General features: G+C 34.6%; 1 protein-coding gene across 1 annotated transcript in view; it reads right to left on the bottom strand.

Moving 5' to 3' along the window:
• The window catches only part of LOC149080121 (ubiquitin-conjugating enzyme E2Q-like protein 1), a 35,716-nt gene extending 24,882 nt beyond the window's left edge, over positions 1 to 10,834 (bottom strand). Inside the window, exon 1 of the mRNA XM_089239131.1 lies at positions 10,617 to 10,834. The gene's annotated coding sequence lies outside the window, so the exon portion shown is untranslated. The remainder of the gene's footprint in view (positions 1 to 10,616) is intronic.
• Positions 10,835 to 15,970: the final 5,136 nt, after the last annotated feature.

Below are 15,970 nucleotides of genomic sequence, written 5' to 3'. Positions count from 1 at the left end.
GTGAACACGGTGTATAATGTTGGATATAAGTTACAGGTCTACATACCAATATATATATATATATATATATATATATATATATATATATATATATATATATATATATATATCGACAGAATTTTAGTATTATACTCACGCTGAGGAGAAAATACATAACGGTTATATACTTTATAGTGTTTGTTTTGCACTCTCGCCGTAGGAAACTATTCAGTTATCTTTTGTCGATCGATCTGCTTAATCTTGCATTAAGCTGGCTCTCAGAGACATTTTGATGACCGTGTAGCGGTCACGAGAGAAATATCAGTCGCACTATCTCAGAAGATGAGGGAAAAATGAAAGAAGTCTCTGGAGAGTATTACACATTTTTTGTCCTACAAGCTTCTTTCTTGCAAAAGCGCTGCATCGTTTTCTGTTGTACGACAAGAAATAAAGAAGTTAGCGAAATTCGTTGTTGCCGTGACGTTGTTGTATTCCCTTACGAGTCTGACACGTCATTATACTTATGATGGATGCCTTAAACTTTTGTGTAGATGATGAAATATTTCTAGAGAGGATAATATTTTACTTGAGAATGCATTCTTTTTTTTTTTTTCATTGCTATTACACAGTCGAGACTTTTTGTTTTTCCTAAAAAGACTGCTTTTGCGTTTCACTTTTTAAAATAATTCAGGTTTTCTCAATAATCCCCCCCCCCCATATTTTTGCGTATTATCCATAAAAAGTATTTGAAAAAACTGTCCAGGTAAGTCAAGTTGATAAATCGATTTATGAAAGCCAGGACGATGGGTGATTCACAGCTAGTGGCGTGGGTCTTTTTCGATAATACTGGAAAACTACGTAAACGTGTCAAAAGACTGTACTCTCGACAGGTACACAGAATTTTTGAGAATATTTGAAGTTTCTTATCACTTTTGAGAGTAATTTCGAAGAATTAAAAGACTAACATTCTTCGTGAATATTATGGAACCATGTAACGTATGTCTAACATATTATAACGCAATCAAACTGAACGATATTTTTAGTAAGAAAAGACTATATTTTAACACTGTATTGAATCATCAACTTCGCCTTAACTTTCCGACACGTCCATATATTACAACGTGCAATATATGTCCCCCCTCTTATAGTTGCCCTAGATAATTCCTTGGGCCTCTCTGGTCCCGCGTATATTTGAATATACATGGCAAACACTGGTCAAAAGAAAATATACTATACCAATTTTCTTTTCTCAAATTTTTTGGTATTTTAGAAAAGGGCCATTCAAGTATTACGTCAACATCGATGGGGGGAGGGGGTTTCGGATTTTTTGACTTTTGATGACAAGGGGGGGGGAGGGGCTTACGTCATCAACCACCCTTTATAAAAATATGAAATATTCTTAATGCCATCTTTACTGAGGATGTCAAAATGAGAAAAACCTTTTCCTAGTTAGTGGGCACCTGAAATAACATCCCCCAATTGATAAGTCCTCTAATCTCCTTCTCTAATAGACCTCTACAGACCGCCCCCGCACGTCCTGTCTCCCTTATAGGGGAAGGAAGGTCGGCTAAACTGTTTTTGCCACCTAGTGCGTCACATGCACTGTCCTTGAGTGATTTGCCAGACTCCCGCTCATAAGCGGTTACATGCTCTTCGAACGGTGGGGAATATGATATATATAGTTTTTCATCATGTAAAAAGGTATGAGACCCCTTAAGTAATTGATGAAGATGATTTAGGTTTTCAATGTAAAAGTTCTTGCGGAACCCATAATGGTTATGAAGCTATTCCCCGGAACCTCAAAGAATTGTAAATATTTTTTATAATGTACAGGGTTAAAGTTCACATAAGTTTCACGGTTAAAGTACTCACTCCTAACAGATAAAATTTTCTAAAAAACCATCGTTTTTATTTACAAATACATGTACATAATTCACAGATAAAACGGAAAATAACATTTATGACGTCATATTCGTCCCAAGAAGTTGGAATGAGCTTCTGGTTTAAAAATTCAATGTAAAAAAAAACTCCAACAAATTACACAAACGCAATAAAGTGGCACAGAGTGGAAACATGGTCAATTGAAAGCTAGAAAGCGCATAATTCTTTGGAGGCTGCCATACTATTTTTACTTAGCGCATGGTGTTACACGACAATTGCTGATTGAATAGTGAAAGCACCTGCGCGTTATCTGTGATGTGAGGTCCCACAATTTTCAGTACGCTCACTCACATCCATTAGTCATGGTCACTAATGAAACATTTTCTATGCGTTTTGCTTTAAGCATTAACACATTGTTCACCGGTCACGAGTTAACTCGTTTGTATACTCATACATAGCCGGTGTGTGTGTATGATGAGTGAGTTTTCCCTTAAAAAACCGGTCTACACAATTTGTTAAACTTCTACAATGTGAGGTAACAAACCAGGTTTTAACAACAAACTGGTTTACAATGTGTTTTCTTCAAATTATTCCGAAGAAAAAAAATCCTTTGCATGGTTCAAATGTTCCGCATTCCCAAATGACAAGGTCGGGAGATAAAACTACTTGAATTACTATTATCCGGGGTGCGGGGAATCACAATTTTCTGTGCGATCAATTACTTACAATGATGCCATTGCTTTAAACATTGAACAGAAGAATGGTTTGAAGAAAAAAATTGCACTGAAATGATAATCTTAATTCTTCCCATGGTTATAGTGTCCACAGTCCGTGACCGACGAGGTTGGGAGATAAAACCCATTAGTACTGTTTTTTAGTTGTTTGATTACCTAAATCACCTGAATTTTTTTTAAACGACACAGTATGTCGTTAAAATTCAAAATAAAGAACAGCTTGATGAGTATCAGTAACAAAAAATGTTATCTTCTTTTGAAGCTTTCCGGGTTCCAGGATTTTTGAGGGTACCGTGACAGTTGATTCCACGGAACCCTAAAAAAAGGTCTCGTGGCAAACCTGTTGGAACTATATGATTTAGAGTAATTTTCTTTTAAGCCAATTCCATTTGTACAGAAATTAATTTATTGATAGGCTGAAAACTTGTAATCCTCAAACATTTCCATTAATTAAATTTGATAAATAGTTTGCATTTCAAAAACCAATAAAATGACTTTCTATAAACAAGAACCAAAACTATGCGACTAAGTAACTCATTAAAAATACTCTTTTGCAAAAAAAAAAAAAACGAAGCACCATGAAGAAAGTGACTGTTTTTATTGAAATTAAATATGTGTAAAGCTCATACACACAGATGATGAAATGAGTAAAAATTCAAAGTCGTAAAATCCATTAATGGCTAGCAATTGCACATTGAATGTTAAAATCAGTGATTGGTGGGGGACCCCCCCCCCCCCCACTGTCGGCGATGCATGCTTGTATACGTCGGTGTAAGGAGTGATAAAGATTCCTAATCTCATCTTGAGATACTTTCTGCCAGGCATTCATCAATTGTTGCTCCAGATTTGCACATTTTAGGGTGCACGAATCTTATGTGCCCATGCAAAATTTCGAGATGATCGGATTATTTTTTAGGGGTGCTTCTGTAAGAATGAAACAGAGCATTCTATTCGTTTTTTGACCATCGCTGACTAATGTTCAGAAAACCTAAGCCGCTCGTCATCAAGAATACCTAGATCGCTGATCCTAGTTGCATCCGGAATAATAACACCATTGAACTCGAAATGTTATATGGACACACTGTCCTATCCCAAATCCCAATTAGAAATTTGTTGAATGTCAACAAACCTTGTTGGGTATCAAAAAAATTCCATGTTTCAAAGTGCAATATTTGCGGAGATATTTGAATCCAAAAATCGGAGAAACGTTGTGGAAGAAACGCCATAAATGAAGGAAAGAAGCAAAGTCCGTTAGCTTATTCTGTTCGTTTCCAACTTTTCACCGATTTTTGAATTCAAATATTTCAGTGAACATTGCACTTGGAAACGTGAAGTTTTTTGACGCGAATAGGTCTTTTGAATTATCTGACGATATTGGGGGCATTCGCAAAAAATTGTCTAACGAAATAAGTTAAACGCGCATATCTCAAGAATTATTCAGTATATATCAATGCTTTTGATGTCTGATACCTCGTTTGGTCCAGGCTCGCGACCAGCTTTCATAACGAAATTGTTTTGCGCTATATCTCGAGAGAGGTTCACAACGTAAATAAAAGTCAATGATGTCATCTGATAGGCATTTTTGAGACAAATCTAATGATGCCATTTCTGTTTTAATATCACTTCTGTCTGGACACCAGCCTTGCGGCCCGCTTTCGTAACGAAATTGTTTTTATCTCGAGAGGTTCGCAACGCATATGACGACATTGGTATCATGTGTTAGCTATTCCAAAGAAAAATATGATGATACCAATTAAATTATGTAATTACCTACCACACGATTCATGGCACAAAGAACGTATTCATGTCAAAACTTGCGGCCGTGTCTATGAGGTCTAGAGACAGGGCAACAACTTTCTAATTGGGTTTTTGAAAACAGTTATGTCCATATCGAACAGTAAATTTTTATATTTTAATAATTATATACAACCCCTTGCAACATGAATTGCGTATCAGAAGTTTACACGTTATTTGGTAAATTTTTCTAATTGCAAGTATGCCTCTAGGATCAACGGTTCGCCAGTAAAATGCGGCAAGGCGAATTACGGAATCTCCCTGTATATGCTATGGGCTATGGCACCACAAGATTATCTATATCTCCACAATACTTATTTTTTGTAAATTTTCAAACAATAAGAAAAAAAATGCATTGTTAACACCTTGCACGGTTGATAAAATAAATAGCCTGACATCAATGTAATCAAATAAAAGTTGATCATTTGGTGAACTGAACACAGTTTTCTTTTATTTCCAATTAATTTTTATTCAATTACATCGATGTCATGCTATTTTATCATGCACGCAATATATTTTTTTGATTTGTTACATTATTTATATTCATATTTTTATTTATTTCTAAAACTTGTTGAAAATTTGCGAAAAAAACAAGTGTTGAAGATATGAAATACATTGTGCTTCAGTGGCATAGCATATACAATTGAAAATACAGTCGAATCCCGTTTTAACCAATACCGTTATAGCGACAATCTCGTTTTAACAAACACTTTTCTAATCCCCCAAATAAGTTTTCATAGGAACAATGCTAGGTAACCTGGAACTCTCCTTCCTAACGAAATTTCGTTTTAACGAAGTGATACCTCCGGTCTCTTGGCGTTGGTTATAACGGGATTCAACTGTACATGCACTAAATTTGAAATAAATCCATAATTAAATACTATTTTCAATGATATTTTTATTAGAGCATATTTTTTTAGGCTTTTTGACCACGTTAAAAGGTATGAGACCCCTTTAAATTTTGTCGAAGTGACGCATATGAGTAAATTTATATATTATCATTAAAATGCACGTAAATGAATCAGGATCGAACGTAAAAGACGTATTAATGTCAGACATATTAACGATTTTATCCTACTATATTGACATTTTTTTGTTTAAAAAATTAAAGGAAAAACAAGTAGGAAATTCAATATTGTGTAAAATGACATTCACAACACACACCACACAACAGTAAAATTTCAAATGCCTGATTCTCAAACTGTAATAGGTTATTAGATATCAGTAAGTCAACTGGTCATGTAAGTAATTTATTTCACTTATTCTTCAAATGTTCCACACACACCACGAATAACATGCGAGATGATCTTGAATAATCAAACGATGTTTAGTAGCTAAACCAGTGAGCAATCAAAAAACTTGTATAATATGCATTTTTACCGTAGTAAAATCGGTATATAGCCAACACCACACCTATAGGGCAAGGCCTCCGCAAGAAACTTGTGACGTCAATGAAGAAGGCCATTTCTCCTATTGCCGTTGGATATACTGCAAAAAAGGGTAAAGATATCGCATGCGTCGGCCTGCTATATCCAATTGCAATAGGTGAAATGGACTTCTTCAGTGACGTAACGAGCTTCGTGCGGAGGCCTTGTTTTATAGGTGGTGTTGATATAGCTGGGTGAATTGCAAATTCTCCAATTTATATATAAACTCACATAATTTATTTTTTTTAACTCAAGTATTTAAAATTGAATTAAGAATTTTCACTCAATATGTGAGTGATTATTTTATTTTGTCAGTGAATCAATTTGGATAATAAACAAAAAAATTGTCATATATCTTGTGCACAAACATTATGATTATGGAAAAGATAGACTACCAGCCGAGTGAGTCCCGTACCAATTAGAGAGGTATGGGTTCTAATACCAGGTGCGGAATGGAAGCATAGCTATTGGGGCATATGTGCTCAACCTATGGCTCGCGTTTCAAATGTGGCCCTCGGAGTCATCTGATGTTGCCCGCGACCTCAAACTCAACGTTGTAAAAATGAACCAAGTGGCACATAGATAGATCGCAAAAGTGACCCGCTGTGCAGTTCCCACATCACTTGAGTCTCCCGCGGCACTTTCCAAAATCTTTGAAATGATCCGTGGTGCATTTACATAGCACTTGAGTAACGTGCAGCATAGTTCCAAAGCAATTAAGGGGTCTGCGATGAATTTTCAGTTCACTTAAGTAACCTTCGGCACTGTTACAGATGACTTGAGTGATCTACAGCATATTTACAGATCACTTGAATGACCTACGGCATATTTACAGATCACTTGAATGACCTACGGCATATTTACAGATCACTTGAATGACCTACGGCATATTTACAGATCACTTGAGTGACGCGTGGCACAGTCCTAGAGCACTTAAGTGCATGCAGCACGTTCCCAGATCACTTGAATGAATCGCGACACAGTTCCAGATCACTCAAGTGGATCGCGGCATATTTACTCACTTAATAAACCTGCGGCGCTGTTCCATATTATTTAATTAAGTGGCCCGCGACAGGTTTTGAAATCACTGAAGTGGCCCGCACTCTTCTGAAGGTTGAGCACCCTTGAATTAGGGGATACACGTTAAAAAATGTGGGTTCAAGTGAAATTTGCCATCGTTTGCATAGAATGGCTGTGGTGAGACTAAAGTTGATGAAATGATCATATTTTAACAGCATTAACTGCTAATGTGGGTTTAACTGATTCTGTGGGTTTCTCGAAGCGACTGGCTAATGTATAAGAGGTACATAACACGTAATTTAACATCATATTATGAATTTACTAAATTTAACTAAAATTAATTTAAGCCCAATATCAGGTTACTTTATAAGACATTCAAGATGGGAAGAGAAACTTGAAAAATAAAGACAATGAAGAGAAATCGAGCCCAGATTATTTGTAAAATTTTAAATGATTAAAATGAATATTTGGTATAAATTTTTTTTGGCATTTATTAATGACTATTATTCTAAGGACTTTTGCACTGAAAAATTAAGAAAATTCGGAATTAGTCGTAAAAATTACCTTAAACACTTAAAGGTAAAGAAACCCGCTTTTCTCGGAGGGTTCAAAGGTGATTGAAATGACTTGTAAAACCGTATGTAATGTCGCGGGAGTCAAAATAAACAGAAAAACGTTCTGACCGAAAAAGCCAGCCAGTAAACACGTTTGAAAAAGCCTGCATTGATACTTATGAAATTACTGTGTTAGGGCCAGGATTACACTGTAAAAGTTTGATAAAAGTCATTTTGTAAAACTTGAAATGTGCTACCAATAAGATTATTGGTTACATTCTAGAAAATGCAACCGATGATCTATTGGTAGCATTTTTCAAGTTTTATAAAATGACTTTTATCAAACTTCTATAGTGTAATCCCGGCCTTAGATGCTACTCAAAGAAAAAAGTTTTCTAATAATAAACAACAGTTTCTTATGAGCTTAATGCGTCTAAAAGATTAATTAAAATTACAGCATTTTATCTTAATCCTTTGAGATATGTCCATATATATATATATATGTATTTCCATTACTGAATTTATTTATGGTACTTATTATTCAAGCTAATGTTATACATCAAAAAAAGTTCACTGTAAAAAAGAAACCCAATGTATTCTTTTTAAGTGTGATTTATTTATTGATTACTACTTCTACTTTATTTTTTTTAATTACAATGGAGATATAAAAATACGCATTTTCTCCCTTCGATCCGGCAAATTTTGTAATTATAATTCAAACCAACATAAAAAGCAAGAAAACATATAACACATTGAAGAACAAAACCTTATATATCTGACATTTGCAAAATAATGTACCAAAATTATACAACTTGATATCGAATAACATTGCTTTTGTGTTATAAACATGCTATTTGCTCTTGATGTAGCGTTTCGTTCAATTATTACATTATTAAATTTAAATAACGATTTACGGTTTGTTTCAGGTATTTCTTTATTATTTATAGGCAATCGATACTACAAATAATTTATAATTTATTAATAATTTATTGTAAATAAAGATTTAATGAGAGACAAAATTTTTAAATCTGAGCGAAATCAATTTATAATTATCATCAGTATATCAGTATAGCATTTATTATTTTTTCACGAAAAATTTCTGTAAAATTTTTTTTAACTATAAAAAGATTATTTACATTATCAAAAATTATCAAATGTTTTTTATATATTATCAACACATCTCTCTCTCTCTCATTATTTTTTTTCCAAAATGATAGATACATATATGAAGAAGGTATGATTATTTTAATTTCACAGCCGAATATATTTCCATGAAATTCTAAAATTCCGTGACTGAAGTATCATAAAAAGTATGACTGAAGTCGTATATAAAAAGCATCAATGTAAAACTACTACATAAATGTTGTTTTTCGCTTAATACGTGTCCCACAGCTTTTAACTTGTAATTGTTTTCTTAACTTTCAACAACTTTTTAACATCTTCCCCATTTGCAATTGTGGGAAACACAGTCGATAACAAACATCAGTAATATAAACAAACTATGAAAACATGAAAATGTCATCGCTATCGATATTATCGACTGAAATTCACTCGATCCTTTTTTGTCCAATGTTTCTCAAAATTTTTCAGAAGCGAAACACTTTTCTTAAAAACAATATAGGATACGGAATCACAGTCGCAATTAGCAATCCATATACTGGTTTTTTATGAAACCTTGGCATAAATAATGCAATGTTAGACAATTATAAGATGTTTATTTAATGATTTTTTTTTGTTTTGAACTCTAAAATAAGTGATTGAATAAAATAATTCACTAAAATATTAACGACCGTCGCGAATCACCTGCACAAGCATCACGAAACACAGTTCTTGTTCAGTATTGTATCCAAAAGAGAAAAAAAATGTTTGTAAAATAAAGAATCTCTCCAATATCTAAATTAATTTGCAAATGATGTGTTTACATCAATGACAAAATTGATAAGAGTAAGCCAGTATTCATGATTAGGCACTCCAGCTGATACTAAATAAGAATGCGACCCCTTATGAAAACAAAACATACAAAGATACATACTTATATTCCTACATTTCAAGGATAATATAAATTTTAATTAATATGAATTATTATAAAAGAAAAATAAAACTCACAATGGCAAGTATAAATCATAACTCTTATACTTGTGATAATACAGTAATACTCCAAGTTACGCGATAGGTGGGACCGACAACAACCGCGTACGTCGGAGTATGATTTCGCATACAAATGCAAATAAATATCGGTTGATTGGGACTAGAATTTGGGAAAACGTGTCCTTTTTCTTCTTACTGTGAGTGCATCACTATGATACTGTCCTATGACTTCATAAAATTTAACCTGTGTTGTGACTTCAATAAGGTCCTTAAAAAAACCGTATTCCCTAAAGTTTACACAAATATAAAAGTTAAACACTTTGAATTTTCTCACATTCAAACTAGGTCTTTGGAAAAAGATAGGCTGCTTGTGTTTGAAGGCAATAAACCTTCACCCTTGGGTTGAAATTTAGTGAGAGTTGCAGACAGGGGGTGAATTGCCATCAAAGTTTTTGTTCACATCGAACAAAAAAAATTTTAAGATCCTGCAATAAAAATTTGGCTTCAAGTTTGAAATTGCGACTTTCTCTGCAAAAATGGCAGATACAATACAGGCCTTGGAATTCCCTTTCTAAATAACGACAAAGTTTCATGTTTATATACACTGTAGCCTCTAAAACATCAGTGTATTTTCATTACATATGGTATTTCAATAGTATAAAACAATTATTATTTAGTTAACTTATCACTTAATAATCTCTATCAAATCTACTAGCATTAATCTCGTGATTATGCTTGAATTTCGGAAATGTGCATTTTTCACGAAAAAATCGTGTAACTCCGAATTCACGTAACTCGGGGTAGCAGGAAGTCGAAGTATTACTGTACTCGTTTCTGAACGGAATCGAAAATTGCTCAACGTAACAAAACATATTGTAAGAGAAAAGTATTCACAGTAATGAGAATCGTGAGAATTGATTGAAACAGAATCCCAAAGGAAATGAAGAAACTAGTCCGTGTTTTGACCTTCCCGCTGAAAAAAAAGTATAATAATATAATAATAATACTATCCTTCCCCCCAACCCCGATTATTGCCCCCCGTCGTTGGATACCAGAGAAGAGAAGAAACTCATTAATGATATTGGATGAAAAGTATTATAAAGAATATGAAAGCGTTTTTCCCAAAAAAAAACTCTTACCTGTAAAATTTCTCTCAGTTGTTGAGAAATTCTTGAGGAATGTAAATGGTTAGGACTCGTTGCAAAATAACGGATTGCGTTGGTTTTTGTGGTCTCTTGGAAATGTTGTTTTGAATGAATATTCGGAGAGAAAATGCGTGCCTTGCACGGGAGAAAGCAGCTGCGGATTTCCCGACTTGTTTCCCGGAGCACCAAGATCGCCCTGGCATTGGTGTGGTAGGGGAGCTGTGATGTCATCACATGACGTCAAGTGCGAGGGGGAGGTTGCACGAGAGAGAAATAGAAAAGCATCAAGGGAGGGCATCACTGCGGAGGTCTCTTTCTCTCTCATTCCGAAGAAGCACATCTTCTCATCGCCCGAAATCTCGATAAATATGCCAGAAATTTTACTTTTATTCAAGGAAATGACCACTAAATTCGGGACCAAAATATCCTAAATATACCGTGGCTAATGTTTTTGCGTTTCAGTCATGTTTATGTTCTAAAGATTTTGTATATCCAAACTGGGATTTGAGGTTTTATTTTCTATAAAGCGAATTATCTGTGATGATTATACGTTGGGTCGTTGACCCGTTATGACCTTCTGTTATACCTGCTGAATTTTGACTTGAACAAAATAATAGCCTGGGTTTATTTTATCCCGTTAACTGATAATGAAATTATCTTCATCAAATAAACGGAGATAACTGGACAATTTTTTTTTCAGAAAAAAAATGTATATTTTCGTAAAATCTGATTTTTTTGCATTTTTAATGTAATTCGGTTTCGGGTTTATGCACTTTGTGGCCTGGAGTGAAAAATTATTTCGCAACCATATGCGAGAGGTTCATAAACTTCTGTATTTCAATAGACCTTTTGCGCAAACAAGATGAAGTAAACGGACTTCCTGTGCCACTGAGGTCTCTCTCTCATTCAGAAGAAGCACAGTTGCTCCACAGGCAATCTTCTCATCGGCCCGAAATCTCGATAAATATGCAAAAAAATTTTACTTTTATTCAATGAAATATATATAACCACTAACTTCGAAACTAAATTACGTAAATATACCGTAGTTAATTTTTCTACGTGTTCGGTCATGTTCATGTTCTAAAGATCGTGTTTATTCACTGGGATTTGAGGCCTTATTTTGCATAACGTGAATTATCTGTTATGATTATAAGTTGGGTCGTTGACCTGTTACGACCTTTTATACCTGCTGAATTTTGACTCGAACAAAATAATAGCCTGGGTTTTATTATCCCGTTAACTGTGTGATAATGAAATAATATACGAGAGGTTCATAACCTTTCATAACCTTCTGTATTTCAACGGACCCTTTGTGCTAATAAAATGAATAAACTTCGTCAAATAAACGGGGATAATTTCGCAATTTTTCTGTTTTCAGAAGGAAAAACCTTTTCGTAAAATCTGATTTTTTATGTTTAACAGTCAATTTCAGTATTGCCAGGATCGAGCTTATTCATTTTGCTGCCTGCAGTGAAAAATTGCTTTGTGACCAGGGATTTTACCTGCGGTTCATAACCTTCTATATTCCACGGGTTCCCTATGCTATTAAAATGAAGATCACGGAGACCTTTACAAAATAATATTCAGCAATAGCAATATAAAAACAATGAGCTAATTGTTTTTTCATCTATGCTCACATGAACTACCACCCCTCGAAACTTTTATTCAAGGGATAAGTGGAGGGTTCCCACAAGAAAGAGGCTGAAAGGGGTCCGGTCTGGGGGATCCAGTCGCACATCGAACACGATGGGAGGGGTGCTTAGTTGTTTATGCTCATTGTACCGTCCCGCATTTAACGGGACAAACCAATTTTTTTTTCTATATTATTCGGCCCCGCCCCCAACCTGGATCCACGCTTGTGGCAAAATCGACATTTTTTTTCAATTTGTTTTGTTATATAAATATATTAGAAAATAAATGTAGGAGGGCCGCTATTGGCTTGGCTTGGAGTTACGTCAAAATTGTCTGGGGGGGGGGGGGTAAAGTCTTAGGATTTTTTTTAAATATTTATCATATTATGTATCCCCAAATTGACGAAATTTTAGCTATGGATCTGTTAAGCAGATAGTCACAACGAAATACGTGTTCAAAGTATTTTAGTCATATTTCACGGTCCCTAAAATTCAAAATCCGGCCCTGAACATCTGATATGGTTTCTTTTATAGCATGACTTTTTCAATTTTTAATAGAATGATTCTTTGAATGATTAAGGCATCTATGACAATTTATAATAGGTATTTTCATCAAAGAATATGAATGTCAATATCATTTCCCCCAGTTACATGAACAGTTTCTGTAAAACCAGGGCTGCCGGATTAAGGCAGGTGCTAATGATGAAGGCATGCCCGGCCGCAAAATATTGAAAGGCGTAAAACGAGATTGAAATACATTTAATTGCATATTTCGTTTTGACTTTAATTATTTAAAAAAAGACAGCTTAAATTCTACAATTTTTTATATATATCATAATTTAGATACATTATTTCATTATATTAATATATTATAATGCCAAACAAAAAGTCACTGTCCCGCTAGGAGAATTTTCGCCACCCCACCCCCCGAGACAGAACTCCTACTAAGGGAACCCTACATTGATTTTCAAGTAAATTTTTGATGATTAAACTTTAAGGAAGTCCACCGACGGGTCTCTATTCTAGGGCCCTGTCAGTCATTTCTTTTTTGAGGTCATGCATACAGATATAGAGGGCTGCAAAATGTGTATACCAAGCCCGTTTGAAATTGGTGTCGAGAAATTCCCGTTCGGGATGATAACGAAATCCATTTGTTCGCTAGAAACCATTTTAAAAGTAATGTATGGAAGTGAAAATTTTTTGGATTGAAAATTACATTTTCGGAAATAAAAAATTTATTGACATTGTACTTGTTGAAAGGCAGTGAATTCCTATATGTCTACTGACTATTAAATATATTAAAATGTTTCACAGATATTAAAATTTCTGGTAAACTTATATTATACGCCATAGCATGGTATCGTCACTCCTCAACCTCATCAACGCCAAATACAAAGATGTAAAGGGAGAAAATTGGTTTCCTGTCGCGTGGGTTATGATACTAAGTTATTATGAGTTATGAGCCACGTGCCAACGCGAACACAGACTGGGATGAGGTTTGAAATGTCTATGAAATATTTGGTTCTCTCTAAACTGAATCGTTTGCATGACTGATTACATATTTCTAGTATGCGAAAGCCCATTAAGAAAAGAAAGAAATGATAAATAAATACAGGGTGGGTCAAAATGACCTCGAACCTTCATTCGTAATATTAAGGTGCATCAGATGAGACTATAGCAGCTCATACTCACTCCATCATCGTTCTGCCAATTAAGTGTAGCAGTGCATTGAAGCCATGGTTTGTATAAAAAAGATACTGTGTGTGTGAAGGAAATATTTAACAAAAAAATTACAATTTAAAACAGTGGCGGCTAGTGGTCTAATGTTCTAGTTGGGCGCCAAAACAAAATTCCGTTTTAAGATATCAGTAGTTAATTTTCACACAAATATGATTTTTTAAAGTTATTAATTATAATTAATTAGATAGTTTGTGTATTGAAATTTCATTTTTAATACGTCTGTCCAAATATATAAAAACTCACTCTCACAACCTGGCAGTTTAGAAGTAAGCAGTCAGTACAGTATGCCTGACCACAATTTTTTTCACAAGATGCTGAATTTATACAGGGTGTCTCAGTACCAGGTTTAAAAAGTTCTAGGAAGGATGGGGCACGCCCAAATGACTCGGGATGACAGCAATGCTGGGCTGGAAATGCTTCTCTGAAACGGTAGCATACACAGAAAACACGCCACTTAAGTAAATATGCATTTCAACAAATACCAGAAGTCAAAGAGGTGTTCAAAGTGTCGTTCCACGAACTGTAATGCGGATCTCACATCCCAGGTGAATGAAATTCCAAACAGCGTTCTGGAAGATTCTGATGAAAATTAATACTGAGAGTTGGAAATTTTAAAAAAAAAATTATTTTGTTCCCAATGCCCAAAATACCCATGTTTTGCAGAGTATTGCCTCTGAAATGCATTAGTGAACTTAAAACTATGTTAAAATAGGCAAAAAAACAACACACACATTTAAGGCATTTTGCCTGAACTTCCGGGCTCTAGTAATCAAACATGATATATTGAGAGAGAATTGCATTTTAATTAATTTTGGCAAAATTTATAAATGGTTAATAATAATTAGCGTAATTAATCTGTTACACTTCATCGTGGCTCGAATCATATTGAACAGACATACATTTCTGACATATTTTTAAAGCGTTTCATCATCTTTATCAACTGTATGTTGCAATTTGATGTCTTTGATCAATTTTCGAATCTTTTATATTGCTTTTCTGTTTAATTAATGTAAATTAATGGAATCAAGTACTGGGATTCACAAAAATTAAGAAAAACATGCTGAAACACATTAAGACTGTGTTTGAAAATGCGAAATTTCCCGTTTACCGCCTGCAACGTTTTTTATGGCGAGTTTTTGGAAAACGCTATTAGTGGGATTCACATCTAGCTCTTCAATGTTATTACTTGTTTAAAACCAAGAGTATCTTGCCTCAAATAAAATTCAAGATTGCAATCTCAATATTTGAATATTCAAACTTGAAATTCAAAAATACGCCCTGGTATAGGTTTTCGAATATTAACACAACACCATATATTCAGTGCACACGAGATCCTAGGAAAGATTGAAAGATTCGTTGCCTTTGTGGTCTAGCACGTTGGTTCGATTCCCCGCGAAGGCAGTTGAATTTTCTCTTCCCAAAAAATTCATCTTCGCAACAGCCAGTTGTTAAAACCTTCGAACACTACATATATTTGCAGACAGACTCTCAGATATAATTTATTTAATGGTAGGCAAACACATTGTCTTATCAGAGAATGAACTATCGGGGCTACAAGCCACGTAGCCTACATCCTAAATTTTCGGACCTTTGTGCTCTTAAATGTTTCTATGCATGAAACAAAATATCTGTAATGTGTTGGTACTGTACTAGGTGACTAATTAGATTGAGAAAAAAAAGAACCAGGGAGAGAAGTCTTGCCTTTTTTTTCTCGGAAGTTTAGTAGTAAAAATTTTCGATTTAGAATTTGTACATCGTATGTCCGTCTTACGGAATATAATGAGAGAATGATTCAGATGGTGGTGTTTATGACTGAAAATTTCGAAGAAGTTCTCAAGCCTCCCTAAGGAAACATCATGACAGTTCAGAGGTTCCCAGGAAGGCATGCAATTAACACTCCAAAAGACAGTAGAAGTTGCCTCGTTCCAGGGCAGTCATCATCTAGAGATGGCCGTCCTACAGGTTACTATGGAACAT

The sequence above is a fragment of the Pholcus phalangioides genome, unplaced genomic scaffold, assembly GCF_987345545.1.
Source record: "Pholcus phalangioides strain wild (caught in Gottingen) unplaced genomic scaffold, Ppha-v1.0 ptg000011l_1, whole genome shotgun sequence".
Classification (NCBI taxonomy): Eukaryota; Metazoa; Arthropoda; class Arachnida; order Araneae; family Pholcidae; genus Pholcus; species Pholcus phalangioides.
The sequence above is the reverse complement of the archived record's forward strand: the minus strand, read 5'-3'. Positions and strand labels throughout refer to the sequence as shown.